The 25,148-nt window shown below is 41.6% G+C and overlaps 2 long non-coding RNA genes across 2 annotated transcripts; one reads left to right on the plus strand and one right to left on the minus strand.

Annotated features, from left to right (window-relative positions):
* Positions 1–1,712: 1,712 nt before the first annotated feature.
* LOC120023130 lies at positions 1,713–3,230 on the minus strand. Its single transcript, XR_005472671.1, has 3 exons — positions 3,146–3,230; positions 2,166–2,307; positions 1,713–1,901 (listed from the first exon to the last, which is right to left on the minus strand). It is a non-coding gene; the product is annotated as an uncharacterized LOC120023130 (long non-coding RNA).
* Positions 3,231–14,404: 11,174 nt separating this feature from the next.
* LOC120023594 lies at positions 14,405–14,793 on the plus strand. The gene is made up of 3 exons (XR_005472714.1): positions 14,405–14,427; positions 14,520–14,606; positions 14,700–14,793. It is a non-coding gene; the product is annotated as an uncharacterized LOC120023594 (long non-coding RNA).
* Positions 14,794–25,148: the final 10,355 nt, after the last annotated feature.

Consider the following 25,148-nt stretch of genomic DNA (forward strand, 5'->3'; position numbering starts at 1 on the left):
TCCATCCACTGCATTAAGTGACATCTCCACTTCTGGGAACTGCACCTTCGTAGTGACTTATCGAATTTCAAATGCATTGATCTAAGAACTAGATTCATTAGTCCAAGGCTCTCCAACCCTGTTCCTGGAGAGCTACCCTCCTGTAGGTTTTCAATCCAACCTCAGTTTTAACTAACCTCATTAACTTATTAAGCAGGTAATTATTCAAATCAGGTGCACTAGATTAGGGTCGAAGTGAACCAACAAGACAGTAGGTCTCCAGGAACAAGGTTAGGAGCCCTGCACTAGTCCATCTTCAACCACATCATTTGAGCTGTCACAATGTGTCAACAATGTTATGTTACTAACTGTAATAAGTTGCTGTTAATCAAAATTATATCAAATGTAACGGGGGCGAACCACTATCTTCATAGTTTATTTTTTCAACTATAGGGCGTTCTCCACACAATTATTTATTTTAACAAGTTATAAAAGTCCCGATTGGGCATTACAAAAATGTAAGTTCTGTTTTAATAATGTCCATTCGGGATGTTCTGTTGTCCTCCCCACAGCAGGCACGCTCTGAAGGCTCCAAACCAGTGCTTGCAGTAGGCCTCTCTTGGGTCGTGTTGTACTGAGTGGAAGACAAATATTGTCTCAGCAGCTGGAATGCTGTGCTAAAGCGCCATAGAGCAAAATACAATAACCATCGGCCGTATATCTTAACAGTACCTGACTCTCTCCAAATATAACCAAACAGACTCGTACTGGAATGGGGAAGTACTTAACTTTTGTTAAGCCACCTGTGTCTAAACTCTGGTCCCCATCCGTTTAGAGTTGAAGATGTCTATCGTACCTTTCTAGAGACCAAATCATACAGTGTGTGAAAGAGGGGGAATGTTAGTATTATAAAATGTATAAACGTTTTATAAAAATGAACTGATTAAAAGGAACGAGTGGCGCTGAAGATATAGCGTCCAATCCCTCATCCCAGTAGGGGAGTATCAGGGGTGTATGTAGTAAGTCAGGTTGGAGTAGGAACGAGTGGCGCTGAAGATATAGTGTCCAATCCCTCATCCCAGTAGGGGAGTATCAGGGGTGTATGTAGTAAGTCAGGTTGAAGTAGGAACGAGTGGCGCTGAAGATATAACTGCCATAACCCTCTGTAGATTGTCAACTCCCAGGCTGCCTCTGGGGCCTTCCAATGGAATTATTGTTCGCAACAGTTCCATCTGTGTGTTGATGATGGTGAACTGGATTTGTGGCACAATCACCCATTAAGACCAATAAAGAGCTGCGGCGCCAGTGGTTGGGGGAGCTGAGGTGGTGGTTGGAGGAGCTGAGGTGGTGGTTGGAGGAGCTGAGGTGGTGGCTTGAGAGCTGATGGTGGTTGAATTTGGGGCGAACAAATCCCTTAGTGCTGTCAGATTGGCCCTCTGCATTGCCAGGGAACCCAAGACGAACAACTGCCGTTGTTCAGTCCTCAGCCCATGGTGGTTCCACTGACTGGCAAACACAGCAAGATCTCTGTTCACCCGTGGCAGGAACACAAAGTGCAGTGCCCACAGGTGCACCTCATTGTTGATGTCGATGATCTGCTCCGTCTCCAAGAAGGTGAACAGGTCATGGTAAACGTTGGAGACTCCATGCCAGACGTCCCCCCACAGCCGCTCTAGCCTCTGGTTGTGAGTGCTCCTTCCTCTGAGGGCACTTCCCATCTCAGCACCCCTGAACTGCTCCATGAAGGCACAGATGCGGTTGTTTTCACCACCCGGTCACATCTCACCTGGGATGGTACTCCGTAGCTGGTGATGGCTGCTTCGAATGACTCTATGACTGTGGCGGTCCTGTTGTTGTCAGAGGCCTTCAGAAACACAAGTCTGCTGTAACCATCCACAGCACCATGGATAACAATCCTACACCTAAAAAACAAGATGCATTTGTTTTACAAAACCATTTTTTCTCTTATAGTGACGCCATTCTGTTTTTATTGATATCAGCTCTTTGATCCTCTCATCCAGCTGAGCATCTGACAACAGTGAGTAGGACCTGAAAAGCTGAAAATGACTAAATACAAAAATAACACAAAAAGATACATCAATCAGGAATGTGATCAAATCTAGAGGGGATGTAGAGATCTCCCTCTTGTGTTACAATTGCTTTATTAGATTACAGTAACTACTTACCTCATGCGCAACTTGACCACAGAGTGCGACTCATTGAGAACATCTGCCATTTGTCTGATGGTCATATGACAATCTATGAGGAACTCAAGCTGCTCCTTGGTGATGTGATACCGCCTCCCCTCCAAAGGCGCTTGACAGGACACTGAAATAAAAAATACAATAGATAATTACAAAATACACTCCTAAAAACTGTAGGTTAATAGACTATGAGATCACCAAATAGAATATAGGAACAACATTATAGGCCAACCAAATGTTTTTTCATTGATTGACTTAACACAGGACAAGTAAAATGATACAATCTCAGCCTTTGCCATACATGCCGTACAAAAAAATGATATAAATATAACAACTTGGCATTTTCGTAAGGTTCCCGTTGTTGGATGTCATTTGCCTCTTGTAGGAACTCCTCTGCAACAGTAATTAGATTGCTGGCCATCTCTTCATCAATCAAATGACCACTTGCCCACCGAAGGCTCCGGAACATGGTCTCTAGCCTGAAAAATAGACCGCAGACCCGACGGGCCCAGTGACATTTTATCTGTATGTACTTCCCCTAAAGTGTTCTCTTGTCTAAACTGTGCCAACTCTGAGCCTCCGACCTATGAAGACAACCGTGCATTGACAGGCGATGCAGTTTTAACTAACGTACTTTAGTTACAAACTAGTTCAAAAAAAGTATCTTCATTCAACATCGCTAGCTAGCTAACGTTACTGTACAGCAGTAACTAGTTAACGTTTTATAGATTCCATAATTAACGTTAGATTATGAACAATTAACTTTAGCCAGCTATCTTGAGTACAGTTAAATATCAATGGCAGGCAGATTTAACGTATTTAACGTTAGCTAGCTAACGCCGTTGGTAGTTAGGTAACGTTAGTGTTATATTATGTAGTTACTTTTTTTGCAGCCGTTACAGCACTCACTCTCAACACCTACGTTAGATAGCTAACGTTAGCTAACATTAAGTTACCGTTACCTGGCTATTGATGGTTGAAGTCCATCTCTTCTGTCCGTGAGCAGCAGTCTGGTGTGCAATCAGAGATGGTAGATTTACAATTTTCGAGAAATTGGGCTGCTATTGTTAACTAGCTAGCTAATTTTACCTCGGAAGAACAGAAGTTGAGTGAACGTCTATCATCAGTACCTGAGACTTGGGCGGAGTCCAAACGACCTTTAAGCAAATGTGATCATCAGTGACAAAATCTTTGACTCATAGCATTTGTATCGGTGAATATCGTATCGGAGAGTGTAATCAATGTGCAATAACTACGTACAAAATTAATGAACGTTAAATTATTGTGTGACGTGGAGTCATATTCAGGTCCTGATTGCTAAAGAAGCTTATTTGACGTGTCAAATAGTGTTATTTGACGTGTATCTTTTTGACACGCAAAGACCCAAACGGCGTTCCATATTGCTGTCCACTTGCCTCGTTGGCGCCGACTGGCTGGGATTTGTAAGGCAGACTTTCACAGTATCCTCAGAGTCCGATAGTCCTTTGATTTCGTCTTTCAGTTGAAGCAGACAAGACATTCCCTCATCCTCTGATTCCATTAAATCTTCCTTCTCACAGTAATCTTCCATCAATTTGCGCCGCAAAGCGCGATGGCTCTTTCCTTTTACTTCAGTCATCTACACCTCCTATTCCACAACTACACACAGGTGCCGTAAATTGTCCTCAGTTAAAGTCCATAAACTCTGTTCGATTTCATCCAACAACGTTTCCCTCTCTCGACTCATATTGTCCTACTCACGTGGCGACAATGCAGGCAATGGCAAGATAGCTACAATCCGTTAGGTGGTTAGCCTGCTAACGTTAGCTAGCTAGCTACTCTCCCAATGTCTCTCACTCGTTGTCCGTTCCAGGAATATGGGCCGGTGCTCACATGAAAATACATCTCAGCGGTGCCTCCAAATTTTTTACCCTTCCAATGAGCTTATCATATAAACTACAACGCGAAAAGTACGGTTTACTCCACTTTTTATCATGTCAGCACAGGTAACAACCGTTTACAGTCTTTCTTTAGTTTTCATTCTTACTCTTCCCAATTCACTTAAAACTATATTTCTTTTATTTCCATGGGCTTCACCAGAGTACCCCCTAGTGGCTGGAACTGTATTAAGCACCTTACATTTAAATGGTACCTGATTCAAAAGTTGTGGACAGAAATGTGGGTATACTATAATACAAGTTAAAATAAAATAATGACAAGCACATCTTGTTCTTTTTGAATTCAGGTTTTATTAAGTAAGGGTAGCTTGGTGATCATGGCTACGTGTAACAGTATTGAGATCCCCTCTGGGACCAGAACTGGAATGAGTATTACTAAACCAATATACCCTCAACTATACAGACACACAGCAATGTAGTGCTGCTGACCTGGGTTCAGGACCCACTAGGGGAGTCACCCTACATTCTAAGGGGCGGCACGTAGCCTCAAGGTTAGATCATTGGGCCAGTTACCGAAAGGTTGCTGGCTCAAATTCCGTAGCCGACAAAGTGGGAAAATAAATAATGATGTCGCTGTGCCCTTGAGCAAGGCACTTGGGGGAGTTGGGATATGCAAAAAACTTTTTTTTCCATTGCACAATTGTGTGTAAATTAAAATGCTCCATCATTCTTGCCAATGCAGGTTCGTAGTGTTGTAATACAAAGATTCATGTGAACGTATACAAGTTTAATATTTTTCATATAGTCACTGTGATAGTAAATGTCCATTTCTGTTTTTTTCTATTAATGCCAGGGGAATCTGTCATTTTTTGAAAAGGAGATCTTTATTTTTGTATTGTAAGGGTAAGAGTGCCGACTTATTTCATTCAAGAAACTCATGCCTGTTGCACAGATACTGCGTTTTGGAAGTGCCAATGGTGATGATATGAATGATATTTGGTTTTCATTTGGTACTAATCGGTCAGCAGGTGTCCCTATTTTAAAAGGCAACTTTAAGGCTCATATATTGAGCCATGAAGCAGATAATACAGGGAGATGGATTATACTATTGGTAGATGTCAACCATGTTCAATTCATTGTTGTAAATACTTAAGCTTCCAATAACAAGTCAAGTAACTGTATTTTATTTAGAGACATTGAGAGGAAAATAAGTAAAAATTATGTCTAAATTTCCATTGGCCAAAGTAATATGGGGTGGAGATTTTAATACAGTATTACATGATAATCTAGATAGATGGCCTCCTATGGATAGCAATTCTGTTTGTGAGATAAGGAATATATGTCTAAGGTTAGGTGTTCTAGATATTTGGAGACATAAGAACCCAGATAAGATTATGTTTACATGGAGTACCAAAGATTTATCTATACAATCCACTATTGATTTCTGGCTGATATCTGAAGATATTGCTGACAAGGTTGATACAGTCTCGATTGAACCATTGATTTTAACAGACCACAGCGGGATCTCAATAAAGATAAATATGCATGGTTTGTCAACCAAAAAAAGTTAAAGGTTACTGGAAAATGAACAAGACTTTACTAGAGAATGAAGTATTTAAGAAGGAAGTAGCAGGAATGAATGATAAATACAGGAATTGTGCCTGAATATGTTTGGAAGTTACTGGGAGCTAAGGAAATTTGATTAAGGCTTTTGGCTATTTCAATGGGAAAAGAAATTGCTCGTGCCAAGAGAGAGAAAGAATATGACATCATAAAGGGAATAATGGATTAAACTAAAAAAAGGTAACTAACTAATCAGGAATTACTGGAGCTATCATCATTGCAAATGCAGTTAGACTGTTTCTACGAGGAAAAGGCCCGGGGAGCGTTTGTAAGAGCAAGACGATTAAAGATATTTCTTTAATTTAGAAAAAAGGGCAGGCGAAAAGACTTCCTTCCATATGTCAATTAATGATTAATAATACTCCCAATGAAAATCCAAAAGAAATCTCTCAGCATGTTTCCCAGTTTTATCAGAATCTGTATACATCAGCCCAGCCAACTTCCAATATGGATATTTTCTTAGACAATGTAGCAAAGAAGTAGCTAAGAAGATTATGATTTCAGGGATTTTTGTGATGAGTTATCTGAGATAAGACTGTATTAAAAGCCTTAAAGACAATAGGTCCCCTGGAAATGATGGTTTAATAAGCGAGATTTATAAATCATTCAATGATAAATTGATTCCTTTCATTCTTGCTATGCTTCCTTAAAGCAAGGTCTAATTACTATGATTCAATGGACATGGGTGGGGGAATATTTGTGTGACGACCTAAAATGGGGGCAGAAGCTCACCAGCACCCCATCTTATATGTCCAACCACCCTGAACGTCAGACTCTATTGAAGCACATACAGTGGTGTAAAGTACCTAAGTAAAAATACTTTAAAGTACTACTTAAGTAGTTTTTGGGGGTATCTGTGCTTTACTATTTATAGTTTTGACAACTTTTACTTTACTACATTTCTAAGGAAAATAATGTACTTTTTACTCCATACATTTTCCCTGACACCCAAAAGGAATCGTTACATTTTGAATGGCTAGCAGGCAGGAAAATTGTCGGTTGGATGTACTGCCAAATTGTAATGTCTGGAGAGTGATGGGTGTGGAGTCAGACGCAGAGAGCAGAAGGTAGACGGGAAAAACGCTTTAATGTCCTTTCGGGTAGTAACCAGTTAAAAACATGGGTGAAGCCCAAAACACAGGTGCAACAAACCCAAAACCATAGTTACTAAAAAACCCGGACAGCGAAAACCCAAAAGAACACAAACACCACATACGTCAAAATAAATACAAGCCCGCACAAACACCAGCGGGCTAAACGAACTTAAATAACACCCATCCCAAAACCCCAACAAGGAACAGGTGAAAACAATTAGACAAAAACAAACGAAAAGGAAAAAGGGATCGGTGGCAGCTAGTAGACCGGCGACGACGACCGCCGAGCGCCACCCGAACAGGAAGGGGAGCCACCTTCGGTGGTATTCGTGACACAAATTCTCTAAAATGATGTTGGAAGCGACTTATGGTAGAGAAATAAACATTCAATTCTCTGGCAGCAGCTCTGGTGGACATTCCTGCAGTCCGCATACCAATTGCACAATCCCTCAGAACTTCAGACGTCTGTGGCATTGTGTTGTGACAAATATGCACATTTTAGTGGCCTTTTGTCCCCAGCAAAAGGTGCACCTGTGTAATGATCATGCTAGTTAATCAGTTTCTTGATATGGTGCACCTTTCAATGTGGATAGATTATCTTGGCAATGGAGAAATGCTCACATTGTTTTTTTTTTGGCGTACAGAACATTTCCCGGGACCTTTAACTTCAGCTCATGAAACATGGGACCAACCTTTTACATGTTGCGTTTTTTTGTTCAGTATAGTTTATTACAAATATAGCCATATACAGTCCTCCAGATATCTGTTGACAAGGACATACATCACTGTGTATTTGTTACACTGTACATACAAAAATGGCCAAACATTTTTTTGTTTGTTGCCATTTTCCATTGTTACTAACTTGTACTGGTTAAAAGTATGATTAAAGAAGAAGAAAAACGTGTATTTTTTGCAAACCATGTTTAGTACTTCTAAAAGAGACAATGACAAATTCATGGTTCAACAAGATATTATAGTCATCAAAAGGGTAGAATTTTAGCATTGATATACTTATGATACAGTACTTTACAGCTTTGATTGGTCACAGAATATATGACATGAAGGGGTGATGTAATTATCTGAATTTGTCGGGGGGGGGGGGCTAAAGGGTAGTGTGGCGAAGTCAGGTAGGAGATCTGCGCCCACTTCCCATGCTTACCGTGGAGAGCGGGAGTACGGGCAGACACCGTGTTATGCGGAAGAGCGCACGGTGTCTCCTGTACGTGTGCTTAGCCCGGTGCGGGTTATTCCACCTCCCCGCACTGGCCGGGCTAGATTGAGCATTGAGCCAGGTGCCATGAAGCCGGCTCAACGCGTCTGGTCTCCAGTGCGTCTCCTCGGGCCGGTGTACATGGCACCAGCCTTACGCATGGTGTCCCCGGTTCGCCAACACAGCCCAGTGCGGGTTATTCCACCTCCCCGCACTGGTCGGGCTACGGGGAGCATTCAACCAGGTAAGGTTGGGCAGGCTCGGTGCTCAAGGGAGCCAGTACGCCTGCACGGTCCAGTATATCCGGCGCCACCTTCCCGCCCCAGCCCAGTACCACCAGTGCCTACACCACGCACCAGGCTTCCAGTGCGTCTCCAGAGCCTTGTTCCTCCTCCACGCACTCTCCCTGGGGTGCGTGTCTCCAGCCCGGTACCTCCAGTTCCGGTACTACGCACCAAGCCTCCTGTGCATCTCCAGAGCCCTGTACACACTGTTCCTTCTCCCCGCACTAGCCTTGAGGTGCGTGTCTCCAGTCCGGTACCACCAGTTCCGGCACCACGCACCAGGCCTACTGTGCGCCTCAGCAGGTCAGAGTCGGCCGTCTGTCCAATGTCGCCTGCACTGCCTGCCTGCCCAGAGCCATCTGAGCTGCCTGCCTGCCCAGCGCCATCTGAGCCATCCGTCTGCCCAGCGCCATCTGAGCCATCCGTCTGCCCAGCGCCGTCTGAGCCATCCGTCTGCCCAGCGCCGTCTGAGCCATCCGTCTGCCCAGCGCCGTCTGAGCCGCCCGTCTGCCCAGGAGCTGCCAGAGCCGCCCGCCAGTCATGAGCCGCCCTCCAGTCATGAGCCGCCCTCCAGTCATGAGCCGCCCTCCAGTCATGAGCTGCCTTCCAGTCATGAGCTGCCTTCCAGTCATGAGCTGCCCTCCAGTCATGAGCTGCCCTCCAGTCATGAGCTGCCCTCCAGTCATGAGCTGCCTTCCAGTCATGAGCTGCCTGCCAGTCATGAGCTGCCCTCCAGTCATGAGCTGCCCTCCAGTCATGAGCTGCCCTCCAGTCATGAGCTGCCTTCCAGTCATGAGCTGCCCCTCAGCCCGGAGCTGCCCCTCAGCCCGGAGCTGCCCCTCAGTCCGGAGCTGCCATTAGTCCGGAGCTGCCTTTCAGTCCAGAGCTGCCTCTCTGTCCGGAGCTGCCCTTCAGTCCGGAGCTGCCCCTCTGTCCTGAGCTACCTCTCTGTCCTGAGCTACCTCTCTGTCCTGAGCTACCTCTCTGTCCTGAGCTACCTCTCTGTCCTGTGCTGTCTCCTAAATTTAGTGGGGACCTTGGTGAGGATTCCTAGGCCAAGGTCGGGGGCGAGGGTTGCCACCCAAAGGACGCTAAGGAGGGGGACAAAGACAATGGTGGAGTGGTGGCCTCATCCTGCGCCGGAGCCGCCACCGCGGACAGATGCCCACCCAGACCCTCCCCTTGAGTTTTAGGGGTGCGTTCGGAGTCCGCACCTCAGGAGGGGGGTACTGTCACGTCCTGACCATAGTGCTTATGTGTTTTGCTTGTTTTAGTGTTGGTCAGGACGTGAGCTGGGTGGGCATTCTATGTTGTGTGTCTAGTTTGTCTGTTTCTGTGTTCAGCCTAATATGGTTCTCAATCAGAGGCAGCTGTCAATCGTTGTCCCTGATTGAGAATCATATATAGGTGGCTTGTTTTGTGTTGGGGATTTGTGGGTGGTTGTTTCCTGTGTCAGTGTTTGTGCCACACGGAACTGTGACGGTTAGTTCGTTTGTTATTTTGTATAGTGTCTTGTTTTCGTGTATATTAAATCATGGAAACTTACCACGCTGCACATTGGTCCTCCGATCCTTCTCGCCTCTCCTCGTCTGAGGAGGAGGAAGAGCTAGACTGCCGTTACAGAATTACTGTAGATTTGAATATTTTAGTTAATCAAAAGTGAAGTATGGTTATAGGTCCAATGGGTGTTGTTCATATACCACTCTGACTCAAAATCAATATATTAGATACATACTATTTATCAGCATATTGACAGATTATTGCTATCAACTGCTGGTTGCAAGTTCTTTTACCCTGTTTGTTTCTTTTGGAACAATGGCAATTAAGTTGATTAAAATTAAGAATAGATAGATGGGCTACCACTGGTGTCACAGGCATCACAGGTCTTGACCACCATGTTGCGATGCTTCTTTAGGATCACGTTGTTGTTGTCAGCGTAGAAGAGTACAGAGATGGGACTGAGCTTGGTGGGTGCGCAGCACGCTTTGGGAACCTCATCCGGCTTCAGAAGGTGAACCTGCCATTGAAAACGGTAAATCAGACTTATTCATACATGCACTTTCATATAGTCAATGATAATATCCTGTTATAAAAGAGATATGGGTTATTTAAGCAATAAGGCCCAAGGAGGGGTGGTATATTGGCCATATACCACAAACCTCAAAGGTGCCTTATTGCTATTAGAACACCTACTCATTCAAGGGTTTTTCTTATTTTTGCTATTTATTTAACCTTTATTTAACCAGGAAGGGCTCATTGAGATTTAAAATCTCTTTTTCAAGAGCGTCCTGGCCAAGCACCAAGTCATTACAAAAATTACAGACAAACAACATGAAAAACTACAAGTAATCTAGTAGAAACCATTGAATCCACAAGAGTAACAAAAATCAAAAACAGCAAATTAAAAACATTGACAGGTCAGGGAATCAGTCTCAAGATCATTCATCAGTGATTTAAAAATACCAATCAGGACAAGTTCTTCCAGTTTAAAAGTATTTTGTAAGGTGTTCCAAGACGATGGCGCAGAGTACATAAAAGCCCTTTTACCAAATTCAGTTCGGACATTTGGAACAGTTAGCAGGATAAAGTCCAGCGAACGAAAAGAGTACCCACCACATTTCTGAACAATAAAAATGCCCAAATAAAAAGGTAGTAAACCCAAAATGGCTTTATAAATCAAAGTGTACCAGTGACTGAGCCTACGAGTGACTAGAGAAGGTCAGCCAACCCTGGTATACAAAGTGCAGTGGTGCGTAAGAGTTTTGCAGTTTAAAATAAATCTCAAATTACCATGGTAAAGGGTGTCAATTGATCTCAAACACTGAGCGGAAGCATTCATATATAAAATATCCCCATAGTCTAGTAAAGGCATAAATGTAGCTGATACTAGCCTCCTTCTGGATTCAAAAGAAAAACAGGCCTTATTCCTAAAATAAATTCCCAATTTCAGCTTCAATTTTTTTGTAAGTTGTTGAATATGCAATTTAAAAGAGAGGCCGTCATCAATTAAAATTCCAAGATATTTATATGAGGTTACAATCTCAATCTCCTTGCCCTGACAGGTAGTAATAGGTGAAAGGTTCAGAGGTCTATTTCTTGCTTTAGAAAACACCATTAGTTTAGTTTTGTCAGTATTGAGGATAAACTTCAATTGACACAAGTTATGTTGATGTCACGTTCCTGACCTGTTTTTCCTTTTTCTTGTATTTATTTAGTTGGTCAGGGCGTGAGTTGGGTGATTGTCTTCTGTATCTCGTGTCAGTGTTCGTGCCACACGGGACTGTTTTCGGTTTTGTCACGTTTGTTGTTTTGTATGTGTAAGTGTTCAGTTTATGTTCATTAAAATATGACCACTTTCTACTTATGGTGAGTCTCTGATCCACCTCTACGCAGATGACACCATTCTGTATACTTCTGGCCCTTCTTTGGACACTGTGTTAACTACCCTCCAGACGAGCTTCAATGCCATACAACTCTCCTTCCGTGGCCTCCAACTGCTCTTAAATACAAGTAAAACTAAATGCATGCTCGTCAACCGATCGCTGCCTGCACCTGCCCGCCCGTCCAGCATTACTACTCTGGACGTTTCTGACTTAGAATATGTGGACAACTACAAATACCTAGGTGTCTGGTTAGACTGTAAACTCTCTTTCCAGACTCACATCAAACATCTCCAATCCAAAGTTAAATCTAGAATTGGCTTCACTCATGCTGCCAAACGTACCCTCGTAAAACTGACCATCCTACCGATCCTCGACTTCGGCGATGTCATTTACAAAATAGCCTCCAACACCCTACAAATTGGATGCAGTCTATCACAGTGCCATCCATTTTGTCACCAAAGCCCCATATACTACCCACCACTGCGACCTGTACGCTCTCGTTGGCTGGCCCTCACTTCAAACTCGTCGACAAACCCACTGGCTCCAGGTCATCTACAAGACCCTGCTAGGTAAAGTCCCGCCTTATCTCAGCTCGCTGGTCACCATAGCAGCACTCACCCGTAGCACGCGCTCCAGCAGGTATATCTCACTGGTCATCCCCAAAGCCAATTCCTCCTTTAGCCGCCTCTCCTTCCAGTTCTCTGCTGCCAATGACTGGAACGAACTACAAAAATCTCTGAAACTGGAGACACTTATCTCCCTCACTAGCTTTAAGCACCAGCTGTCAGAGCAGCTCACAGATCACTGCACCTGTACATAGCCCATCTATAAATAGCCCAAACAACTACCCCATCCCCTACTGTATTTATTTTATTTATCTTGCTCCTTTGCACCCCAGTATTTCTACTTTGCACATTCATCTACTGCACATTCATCTACTGCAAATCTACCATTCCAGTGTTTTTAATTGCTATATTGTATTTACTTCGCCACCATGGCCTATGCATTGCCCTTCTACCTCCCTTATCTCACCTAATTTGCTCACATTGTATATAGACTTGTTTTTCTACTGTATTATTGACTATGTTTGTTTACTCCATGTGTAACTCTGTGTTGTTGTATGTGCCGTACTGCTTTGCTTTATCTTGGCCAGGTCGCAGTTGTAAATGAGAACTTGTTCTCAACTTGCCTACTTGCTAAATAAAGGTGAAATAAAAAATAAAAAAATATCAACTGAGCTACGAAGGAGCACGTCCACGTCACTAGAATGATGACAAACAATTTTAACGGATTCTAAAGGGAATCATAGAATTCCAAACTCATTTCTATGGCAACACAGTTGTCAATTTTGTAAACAATCATTTTCGAACGTGTGTTGCCAAGAGACATCTAACCGATGTTCTATGGAACGTTTTCTGTGCGAAAACAACTTCAGTTTGCTGCTGACAACAAACTTGTTTGATTTTTGACACCTGAGATAGAACAATCGACTGGAAAATGCCTGGGTGCTTTTAAAGACTGGCGGAGAGAGTGCGTGGACGTCGGCGGCCTACTGCGTCGACAGGTTGTTCAAATTCATTTGTGGCTTGTTTTTCTTGTCTTTTTCTGTTTTGCAGGGTTCGTGATTGTCGACAGGTGGACAGCGACTTCGAAGAGGGTATGTGGAGTTTAAAACTCTTATTTTACTACATTTAACAATGTCATTCTAATTTGCGAAATGTTGTGTATTTCTATAATTCAGACTTGGAAAAAATGCTTGTGCTAGAGATGTTGTAGCTAGCTAGCTACATGTGTCACAGCGATTGCTAAAGTATTTTTGTTGATGTTGTCTTGTCTTGTTGTCTTATCTCAACAGCAGGTGGTGGTGAGGATGCACCACGTGAGTAGGGTGAGAGGCCTAGAGACTCAACTGGTGTGGGCCATCTCCAAGGAGACAGCCAGGCTTAGTCTAGAGGGCATCCCCTACTGTGCCACCAAAGTGCAGTCCATCACTTGGATCCAGGTAAGATGTAAATACTACTGAAATAGTATTAGATTAGGCTTTTCTTCACTTATTCCATTTGGCCTTAACATGTATTCTCTCTCTGTCAGCATGTGGCTGGCAGGGTGACCCACTATGCGTCTCACCTCCGAAACGAGACGTCTGTGGACGTGACGCTTGGCTGCTACCAGGTAAATAAACAATTTCCTATGTATATAGACTAGACATTACTGGGCATTTTTGCATTAGATTTGGTGTGTTTTCTAATAACGTGTGTGTGGTAAACAGGTGTGTTGTGTGTGTTTTGAGCAGCAGACTGATGTCTCAGTGGTGTACGCCACTCTCCACATGGGGCTGGACGGGCTGCCTCCTTCTCTACGCCCACCACTCAGGAGTTCACTGACCCAGAGCCTGAGGGCCACAACTGCTATGAGGTCAGACGTTACACACACGTACTATTGACTAGGACCATTAAGATCCTTCCATTGACCGATTGTTTGTTATGTCATTGCATTGGTCACTGATTTTGCATGCTTGTTTTGTTGTCGTAGGGCTGGGAGGAGGACCTGCTGCCTGAGGAGAGGGAGGTTCCTCTACTAAAGTGAGTTCCTCTAAATGTCTGTGTAGTCTGGGCTTGTCGGATGCTGAAGGATAGTGGTCATAATGCTGTTATCCCCCATTGACTCTAATGGTTGACATGCTCCATTCCCTCCCTTTCACAGCCTCTACCTTACCACCAAGAGAGTGGAGGACATCGCCCTGAGGCTCATCTCCCTGCGCCAGGCCTTCACTGTGAGTGGACCCACTTTTCTTTTTCTCTCTGTGACTTCTTGTTCTGTCTCCTAGAGGAAGATGCCTCACCCTAACTCTTCCCTCTCCCCTAGACCCTGCTTGGTTCCACCCTGAGCAGGAACCATCTGTTTGTGGCGGGAAAGGTCCTCCTGGGCGCACTGGTTCAGGCCAACCACATGGTAACTCACTAACTGATTCTCTTTCAAGGGAAAGAGAGCGTCCCTGAGGTGAAATGTGTTCTGTTCACTAAGATGCTCTTTTCTTTGTCATAGGACGAGGCCAAGTTCATCCGTACCTATAACGACTTTGTGGACTACCTGAGTGACCCCTCCAAGCGGAATGACATTGAGAGGGAGCTGGCTGAGGCAAACGTGAGTTTATTAACTCTTTCAAGTCTCACTGAATTCTTCCACATGCATGTATTTTATACATCACAGTAGCTGATCTATATGAAATCATTCCTATTTTCTCCAAACGTGTTTTCTTGTCCTAGATCCATCATGTGAACATGATGGATGTCCTCTTTGAGCTGGTGCTGTTTGGGATGATGACAGCTCAGAAGTCCCTGATGGTGGTAAGTAGCATCTCACTGGTACATGTTTTGATATCTCTCTATTAGCAGTTTCACTTAAATTTCTCTTCTCTTCTATTCTCTCCTCTTTTCTCCTCCTTTGTTTCCTTTAGCACCCTGGTGGGTTTGTGGAGCGTCTGTACGCTCTCCTGTACTCCTTCCTGCCCACTGCTGCCAACATGGAGCCAGAGGCTGACAGATACCTGCTGCTGCTCAATGTAAGAGTGTTAGGAATTTTGTTAATAAATAGTTAAAACAAATTCTAGCTTTAGATAAAAATATAACAAATTGAACTCTGCATGCCTGGTGAAAAGAGATTTGTGTTGTGGGTTATAAAGTAAGCAGAAAGGGTCATTAAACTCTGGTTGAACTGACCCAACTTAGCCTGAGATGTTTAGATAAGGCTGTGGGTCACTTTTTAGGTCTTTCATTATCATTATCTTGAAAGAGTTGTCTGCTAAAGTGGTAATCAATTATAGTGAGCCTTCAGGATAAATGATTATATGGTGTTTCATGTGAGTGCCCTGTGAGGTTAGAATGAACTTTTGAACCTGTTTTCTATTTGTTAGGACAATGAGACTCATTCTGTAACCTATGATGTCATATATTGTATATAAGTCTGTGTTTATGATCAAATGGGAGCTTGCTCCGAGAATAAACACTATTATCTAATTTTAATATGACTGTATCCTGTCTATTTTATGTTAATAAGTATCTTACAAATTCTTATAAATAGACAGATTGAATTTAATTAATGAGTATATTGTAGGAATTATTTAATTCCACTAACAATTGGTCCTTCGAGCCGGATTTCCAAACTTTGCCTCTGTCATCCGAAGATATTAGCCGAAAACCGTGCACGGGCGGGTCAAGACCCGTTATTTAAAGTCCTGGCCTCTGAATTGGGGTTAAACAACAGGCCGGTATATATATATATCTGAGGTAGACAGAGACGGTGACGGAATCAAACCAGCATTGCTTTTCCCAGTCTGCAAGACGAAGGTAAATAGTCTTTATTCTCGAATGTGGGGGGTATGATGTAAGTTATCTTTGATTTTAAATTCTAAACGTGTTTAGCATTTATCAATAATAGTAGCTTCGGATATTCCAAACATATTGTGGGTTACTTGTATGACCGAAATACAAGGAAGTTGTTATAGGTCCGAAAAGACCTATGGTGGGTGCATGACCGAAAAAAAAATATTGCCTTAAATGATCCTGGCCTTGCAAGCCGTAAGGATTATTTAGGGAGGATATAGTAAGTGTTGTTAGATAGGACGGTCGTTTTGTACAAATAGGACAGCCATTAATTCAAAAGACATACCCAAATAAAGTTTTAACCTAAATAGTCTATCTGTCTGGGGGACGTAGTCTGACTATGAAATATAGCGGATAGGGATATTAAAACAGGTGAGGATAAATTCGGTTTGGTGAGAAGGCAGGGTAATCCTAGGCGAACGGAATAACTGATCCTATTCAATACTGAAAGGGAATATCCAAAAGAGTGTGAGGGAAACTTAATATAGCGAAGTGAGATTGGATAAATACAACCAGAGTTTGACCAGGGAAGTAAGTCCCCTGGCTAATAACTGATAGTTAAAAGTGAGATCTAATGTCCGATCGATAACAACGCTATAGATAAAGTTTCCAAGGAAGAGAATCATATAAATTCATACACATAGATTATAACTTGGGTAAAAGTAGTAACACACACATAGAGAAATAAATAAATAAATAGAAAGACATAGATAGGTGATAATACCATAACTACTAGTAAAGGCAAGGATTTATCAAAAATGGGTAGTAAATCCTCCAAGGAGGTCCCGGTATTAACGGGAGACCAGCGTTTAATGGAACTGAAAGATAAGAGGAATTTAGAATTCTGTCTAAAATGTAGTAAGTATTATGAATTTGATGGAAGGCTAAATGTTGAAAAACTAGAATTGCTTATCAAACAGATACATAAGGAGGGTGGTGAGGATGAAAAGAAGCAGAATAAACAGGGGTTATACACAGCTAGAGTCTGGCTTTCGGAAGCTAGGAAAAGAGTAGAGGGCGATAACAGAAGTCGAGAAAAGTGGGTAATAGTAATGTGAGTCAAAAGAAAAATAGAAAATGTTTTAATTGTAATGAAACTGGACATTTCGCCTGGGAGTGTAACACTCCCTGCAAACATTGTGACAGGATTGGACACAATCACCGAGATTGTAATTTAACTAAGGGAAAGGTAAGGCGCGACTATCGGGAGAATAAGAGAGAGTCGAGAAACAACGAAAGCGAGAAAAATGGGAATTCTCACTGAGGAAAGGCTTGAGCTTTTAAATTAGGATATTTTGTTGACTCGGAATTGGAATTACGAATACAGATACATGTAAAGTGGGCTTAAATGCGAATAAGTTTTTGTTATCTACATAGCTTTGGTGGATCAGTGGTAGAATTCTCGCCTGGAACGCGAGAGTCTCGGGTTCGTTTCCCGGTTAATGCTTTTGCTAAATTCAGAGTTTTTGATTGTAATTAAACTAATTATATGGGTTGTCCAGAAAAATACGGTCGCTAGTGTTTGTATAAGATATAAATTGAACTATTTTAATGGATTGTTTAGGTTAAATTGAGTGACTGATTTATCAAAATAAATAAAATAACAAAACAAATTTCGATGCAAGACGATGTCTTTTGCCTAAATTATATGTTTGAATAATGTATTGGGAATATAGTCGTAATTAAAATGCTGAATCAAGGAAGAGATAGTTACAAAATTCTAATGAATTCTAAAATAATAATGAAGAGAGACTTAATTGTATGGTGATAACACAAAACTGCGTCGTTACGTTGAATACACATTTACGTTACTCAAATTAATTTGAAAGTAGTTTAGGGACAGACTCCCACTCTTTTCTGTACTTCTGGAAGTACAATTTGGATTGGGAGATGTTGATTGATGTTGTAAGTTCTATACAAGTTCCAACATTTGTGATAAATTGGGTTTGGTTTATCGAACCCGTAAAACTGCTGCTACAATCAGTCAACTATGATTGTGCAATTCGTTGAAAGTCGCTGTGGCATGGAGACAGGATGAGCGCATGTTGATGACATCACTCACAAGGCACTTTTGTCGCCACGGCAATGATGTTGTGACTGGGGTGTGGCAGAGAAAAGTGTTTGTGACATTTAGAAGGGAAATACGTCCATTATGTTTTTGAGTCACTTTTCAGAAGTTGATAAACATTTCCAGATACATTTTTAAAAGTAGCTGTAAATCGTCAGGGTAGTTAGGAAAGATGCTAAAAACTAGCAACAGATTCGCTAGGTGGGCATCATTGATTTATGGTGTTTATTGGACTATATTCACCTGTGTGAAGGGAGATCTGAATGTCTGAATCGTAAAACATAGTAATAATGGATTCTGATGGTTATTGATTATAAACATTGTATTCTGGTGTGTTTAAGTAGGATTCCTTCTTCCGGGACGGATGGAAGTTATCTAAAATATGTAAATTGAAGGAGCCATGGGAAAATACGTTACATTTTTATTAAATACCTGGGATTAAATTACTGATTTCTTACACTGAGAAATGTACGACATTTGCGACAGAGGAAAAAAGTAATACGTTTGGATAATAAATATTAGGTTAATTGCATCTAAGGCTAGCATGTTCACTTAAGTACACATATACATTGACGTTGTTTAAAACTTATGATTAATGATTTGAGGTAAAGAGGAATTATCATTAGGTTTGGTTAATAGTTCACTTTTGAGTTTCTGAATTGATGTAGCACAGTGAATGCTAGTTAGGCTTTGTGTTTTTCCTGGGAGAGTGCGAGTTTTATTGTCTTCTTGAATGTTTAAAGGGACTATTATCTTGGGGAGAGATTGAGGAGTGAGATTGAGGCCATAAACGACCAAATTGGAAAGGGCCTGAAAGGTTTTTGTTTTTTCATTAAGGTTTGCAAATATACACACATAAAACATTTGTTAGGACTATTTGTTTTAGTGCAAAGGAATTTTGAAGGGGCATGCTCACATATGGAGTTTTATGAGTTTTTATTTTCTGAGTTTTAATTACACAAGTTAATTTTTTTGATTTTAAGGATAAAGGGTTCTTTAAAATGTCTAGGAACATGACTATACAAGGGTGGTATAACCTTTAACCTTTATCATGGCTGTCTCTTAAGGTCTGATCAGCTTCAGGGGAGGGCCATGAAGATAATGCATTTGTGATCATTTGGGATAATAGTTTTGAGGTAAATTAATTCACTATTATTGATTTGGTTTTACAACTGGAAAAATCCCCTTTGTCATCAATAATAAATGAGGGAAGATATGATACATTGAGGTTTGGACAGGAGATATTTTAAGCCAATATGGCAGGAAAATACATAAGCATTAAAATTATTTATGAGAAGAAATAAGTTTTAGTTCTTAGGAGTGGTGATTTACTGTGGATAAGGTTTCCACACTGTAAAACATATATTAATTATTTATGAGACTGAGTTTAAGGTTAACCAAATGTTATTATTTAATAAAAAACAGTGGACTCCTGGGGGAGAGAGCTTATTAGTAAAGAAAGGATTTGATATGGTTACCATTTGTTTTGGCCATTAGAAGATTTTTATTTAAATAGTATTAAAATTGACAGGGGTATATGACATGTGTGATGATTTGGGATTATTGATAGGTTGATTAAGGTTATGTAAGGATTTTAGAGATTGACACTATAAGACATGTTGTTTTTTTAAATCCATGATTTTAGATAAAGCCAAAACAGTGAGACACTTAGTTAATATTTGGATGGAACACATAGTTGTTATTGACTATTATGAGAAAAAGGCATACAGAGGGGTCTGCCACGCACTGTTGAGATCTTGAAGGTTTGAGAGCAGAGTGGAGAAAGGGGACCAGGACATGAGCAAAGTAGGCTGTGGAATAAGATAGGTGAGAAAAGGGATACGGTTTAAATCAATAAATATATATATTTAAGAACATATATAAGCAGCACAGATACCTTTTTAAGTAGATAAGTAACTTGACAGAGAATTGGAAAAGGATAGATATGAATGGACGCCCAAGGGAGAATTGGACATGCGGCGAATGAAAGGGGCGTTCCTACATGATAATGTCAGACATAAGGATAATTTACACTAATTTTACCTAAGTCATTGGTTAGGTTAGGCAAGGTTGTTACCTGGCAGAGCCAGGAAACAAAGGGGGGATGGGTAAGTGTTGGTCTAGGATAGGATGTGGCCTATTGGATGATAAACTAATAAAAAAAAAAAAATCTAGCTAAACAAGCAGATATAGAAATAGAAAGAAGTATTGTTAATTACATGAGGTTGTTTGTTTAACCAAACCTGTATGTCCAAGATTTTATGCACTACAGGTGAATTACAGGTGAAGTCACTCAATCCAGTCCCTGAGGCCTGTTGGGGGGACCATACCAAGGACTCCTGGTAACAGCTAGTTGAAAGAGCTACCCGGATTCATATCACACTGCGGGAGGGTAAGACACATTGACACTGTCGAACAAGCACAGTGTCCGAGAGGAGAACTGGAATTAACAGAATTCCGGGGCCCATCTCTCAGATGAAGATTTCCTTTTCCCGTCATTCCATTCCTGTGTTTGTTCATAGAAGTGAAAGTGTGTCTGGCTTCTTGCTGATGATGTTTTCTCTGGGAGAGGGTGGGGCTTTATAGGTGGGCGGTCCATCCTGAGCTGTCTGGTTGTGGGAGCCATATTCCTGATACACCATGAACCCCAAGAAGGCCAGAGGGTAATATTGACACATAGTTAGAGAGGATTTTGTACTAACCAAGCATAAGAGATCACTTGATCTGGATAAACAGGAAGTGAGAGTGGGTTTGGGAAGGAAGTCTCAGTGGAGTTCTATGTAGACCAAATGGGGCCTCTGACTCCTTGGCAGTTTAGGACTAAGAGCAGCCATTGTGGAAGACATTTATGCAAGTCCCTGTGTAGCTCATGGAAACAGGTTATAGCTCACATCATGAGGGCTACATACATCTACATACCCAGTATGGAAGATGGAGAGTAGTGAAAGTAAGGGTTTCAGTTGACAACCTAGTGCCATTCCAAGTACGAGAAGTTAGAGCAGATGATAGTCAGCCAGAATACAAGCAGAGCCCCAGACAAAGCAGATACTGACCGTAGAGTTGTCCAGAGCCAAGGCCGATGTGGATGGTTCAGATGAAAGATTTTAAGGAAGTGATTGAGGTGGAAACTGTTATGGGATTCTAACCTATGGTTAAGCATGCCTCAGCGAAACCTCAGTTCATACTCATTTCCTTTCCATTTGATGGAATTGCTACACCCATGGAATGGCCTGTATGATAAAGCGGTTCAAGAGGGCAGGAAGCTGAACTATGACAGTTGCATTGATCTGTGATATGTGTCCCCAGGTGCCGATTACATCCAGATTTTCTCTTTCACAGTGACAGGATTTTATGGATCGCTACATAACACACGGATGGGAAGTAGGGGAAGTCAGTACATGCAATAGGACTGAGAATGTTACAACTGAGAAGACAATGAGGGACCTGACTGGCAGATGAAAAGGTTTAGAGTGTGGAGGTATGAAGCTGTGACCTAACCTGCCTACCAATTGGAACGGTAGTTGTGCACTAGTGCAGTTAGGCATGCTCTTTACCCTTACTCAGATCCAATTCAAAGCGAGGAATTAGATCTTAGCAGGATTAGAGTCAAGTATTTTCTAGTGGTCCACTCTCAATAAGAATGTGGACTAGATCAATTATACCAGAGATGTAATGAATGGCTTGGCAGAATAGAATAGAATCGAGATAGATATGTTATTGGCAGAAAAGGGTGGGGTTTGTGTGTTATTCGGGTCGATGTGCTGTACGTTTATCCCAAGTAACACAGCTCTGGATGGATCTGTGACTAAAGGCCTTGGTAGGTTTAACCACCCTAGCTCACGAGTTGGCAGTGAACTCAGGGGTGGATACTTCTCTGACTAATTGGTTTGACAGTATGTTTGGGAAATGGAAAAATGTTATGATTACTGTGTTATGGGCTACCTTCACCTGTGTGACTGTGTTAGTTTTGTGTGGATGTGGTTTGATTCCGTGTGTGAAAGTTCTCATTTCCAGGATTCTGTAGAAATCGATGACACAACAGATGATGAAGTACGGATCAATTCTAAGCTCTGACCAGTGGAAGGATGAATGTATGGGGCCGGATCTAGTGGAAAACGACTCCGGATCTTTTAATGTAAATTTTCAATGAGAATGTTTCAATGTATAGACTGTTTCTTTAATGAAGATTGTAACGAAAATCCTAATAGAAGTGTTATAATTCTGATATAAGTTAGAACAGTCATTGATGTTGATGGAGTGTAAATACATATATTGGTTTGATTTTATTCTTGTATAAACATTTATGTTTCTATATGATTTTTGATATGTAGCTATGAATTGTTTTGTTATTTAGGGTGGATTGTTAGGAATTTTGTTAATAAATAGTTAAAACAAATTCTAGCTTTAGATAAAAATATAACAAATTGAACTCTGCATGCCTGGTGAAAAGAGATTTGTGTTGTGGGTTATAAAGTAAGCAGAAAGGGTCATTAAACTCTGGTTGAACTGACCCAACTTAGCCTGAGATGTTTAGATAAGGCTGTGGGTCACTTTTTAGGTCTTTCATTATCATTATCTTGAAAGAGTTGTCTGCTAAAGTGGTAATCAATTATAGTGAGCCTTCAGGATAAATGATTATATGGTGTTTCATGTGAGTGCCCTGTGAGGTTAGAATGAACTTTTGAACCTGTTTTCTATTTGTTAGGACAATGAGACTCATTCTGTAACCTATGATGTCATATATTGTATATAAGTCTGTGTTTATGATCAAATGGGAGCTTGCTCCGAGAATAAACACTATTATCTAATTTTAATATGACTGTATCCTGTCTATTTTATGTTAATAAGTATCTTACAAATTCTTATAAATAGACAGATTGAATTTAATTAATGAGTATATTGTAGGAATTATTTAATTCCACTAACAAAGAGTCAAGAGGTTACTTCCTGTTTACTTCCATATTCTTAGTGTACTTCCTTTTCACTTCCTTATTCATGGTTAACCAGGTTCCAATGCCATTGTAGGCGGAGTATTTCTAATTGTCTCTCTCCTCTTGATAAGCTAGTAACTCAGAGCCATTTTCTATGTGTTGTGTGGTGTTCTCTTCAGGGCGGGCTGATGGCTCTGCTAGATGACATGTTTGGCCAGCAGCTGGCCTGGTACTTTAACCCAGAGTCTCTGGTCACTGAGCTCAACAGCCTCCTGGAGTACCACTTGGAGAACCTCATGGCCAGCATGTAGTCCTACTGCAGGGACCATACTCCTTTCTCCTTCTCTCTCTCTTTTGAAGGAATTGAGGACATGAAGTGCTTTGTTAAACCCTGATTAGTTAACACCCAATTAATTTAATGTATTCTCTTGTTTTCTCTCCCCACAGGATTCTTGTGACACTTTGCCACCCAACAGGGATCTAGACACCAATGCACTACATTACTTTGCACTGAATTTGACATTTTTAAATAAAATAAGTTGTAGTTCAAAAACATTTTTGTTTCCGTCTTTTCATCTATTTGATTTTATGACCATTTCCTCTTCCTAGAGGTATAATGCTAATATTAGATTATTACATGAACAATGATGCTTTATTATCTGCATATGGAAATAAAAAACAATGTTAAGTTGATTTACAGATACTACAGGCCCACACTTTATATGGTTTTGTACTGTGGTTTGTGATACTGTACTATTTAAAAACATGTAGGACTACATACACTTGAGTGCACAAAACATTAGGAATGTCTTCCTAGTATTGAGTTGCACACCCTTTTCCCCTCAGAACAGCCTCAATTCGACGGGGCATGGACTCTACAAGCTGCCCTAAGCGTTCCACAAGGATGCTGGCCCATGTTGTGTCAAGTTGGCTGGACGTCCTTTGGGTGGTGGACCATTCTTGATACACATGGGAAACTGTTGAGCATGAAAAAAAACAGCAGTGTTGCAGTTCTTGACACACTTAACCCGGTGCGCCTGCCACCTACTACCATACCCCGTTCAAAGGGTGTTAAATCTTTTGTCTTGCCGAATCACCCTCTGAATGACACACACAATCCATGTCTCAATTCTCTCAAGGTTTTACAATCTTTCTTTAACTCCCCTTCATCTACACTAATTGAAGTGGATTCAACATGTGACATCAATAAGGGGTCATAGCTTTCACTTGGTCAGTCTGTCATGGAAAGAGTCTTGAATGTTACTTCTCCCTATCCCTACTCTACATTAACAGTCTGCCATTGTAGACTCCGGTAACTTGGGTATCTTAGTTTTTTATATTTGCCATTAATGTCTGAATCATTTACCATCTTTCCCACTGAAACCAGTAATGTTAGCGTTCATGTGAGAGAGGGTGTAGTAGTGCATACTGACCACTAGTTGGATCCACTAATTGTGGACGACATCCTTGTCTATAGTCGAAGCAAAGAGGAGCACGACCGAAACCTCCGCGCGATGCTGCAAAGGTCCCGCGAGAGAGGAGTCCGGCTCAACCCCGAGAAGAGCACAGTCGGCGCTACAGAGGTCAGCTACTTCGGACATCTTCTCACAGCGACTGGAATCAAGCCAGATCCACAGAAGATCTCAGCCATAAAAGAAATGGAGCCACCAAAGAACCGTGCAGAGCTGGAAACAGTGCTTGGCATGGTCAACTACTTAGCCAAGTTCACACCCAGCCTCTCCAATGCTAATGCACCCCTGCATCAACTGCTAAAGCAGTCCAGTGAGTTTCTCTGGGACAAGCAACACGACATTACTTTCCAGAAATGTGAAAGACTTGATCACGAGAGAACCAGGACCAATCCTTGCCTACTACGACCCCGACAAAGAGCTCAGACTCCAAGTAGACGCGTCGAAGTATGGACTAGGTGCAGTGCTACTGCAAGAAGGAAAGCCCATCGGCTACGCTTCCAAATCTCTCACAGAATGTGAAATCAACTACGCTCAAATTGAAAAGGAGCTCTATGCCATTCTGTTCGGATGTAAACGTTTCCATCAGTACGTATATGGATGACAAGTCATTGTGGAATCCGACCACAAGCCCCTTGAGTCAA

The sequence above is a fragment of the Salvelinus namaycush genome, chromosome 28 (assembly GCF_016432855.1).
Source record: "Salvelinus namaycush isolate Seneca chromosome 28, SaNama_1.0, whole genome shotgun sequence".
Taxonomy (NCBI): domain Eukaryota; kingdom Metazoa; phylum Chordata; class Actinopteri; order Salmoniformes; family Salmonidae; genus Salvelinus; species Salvelinus namaycush.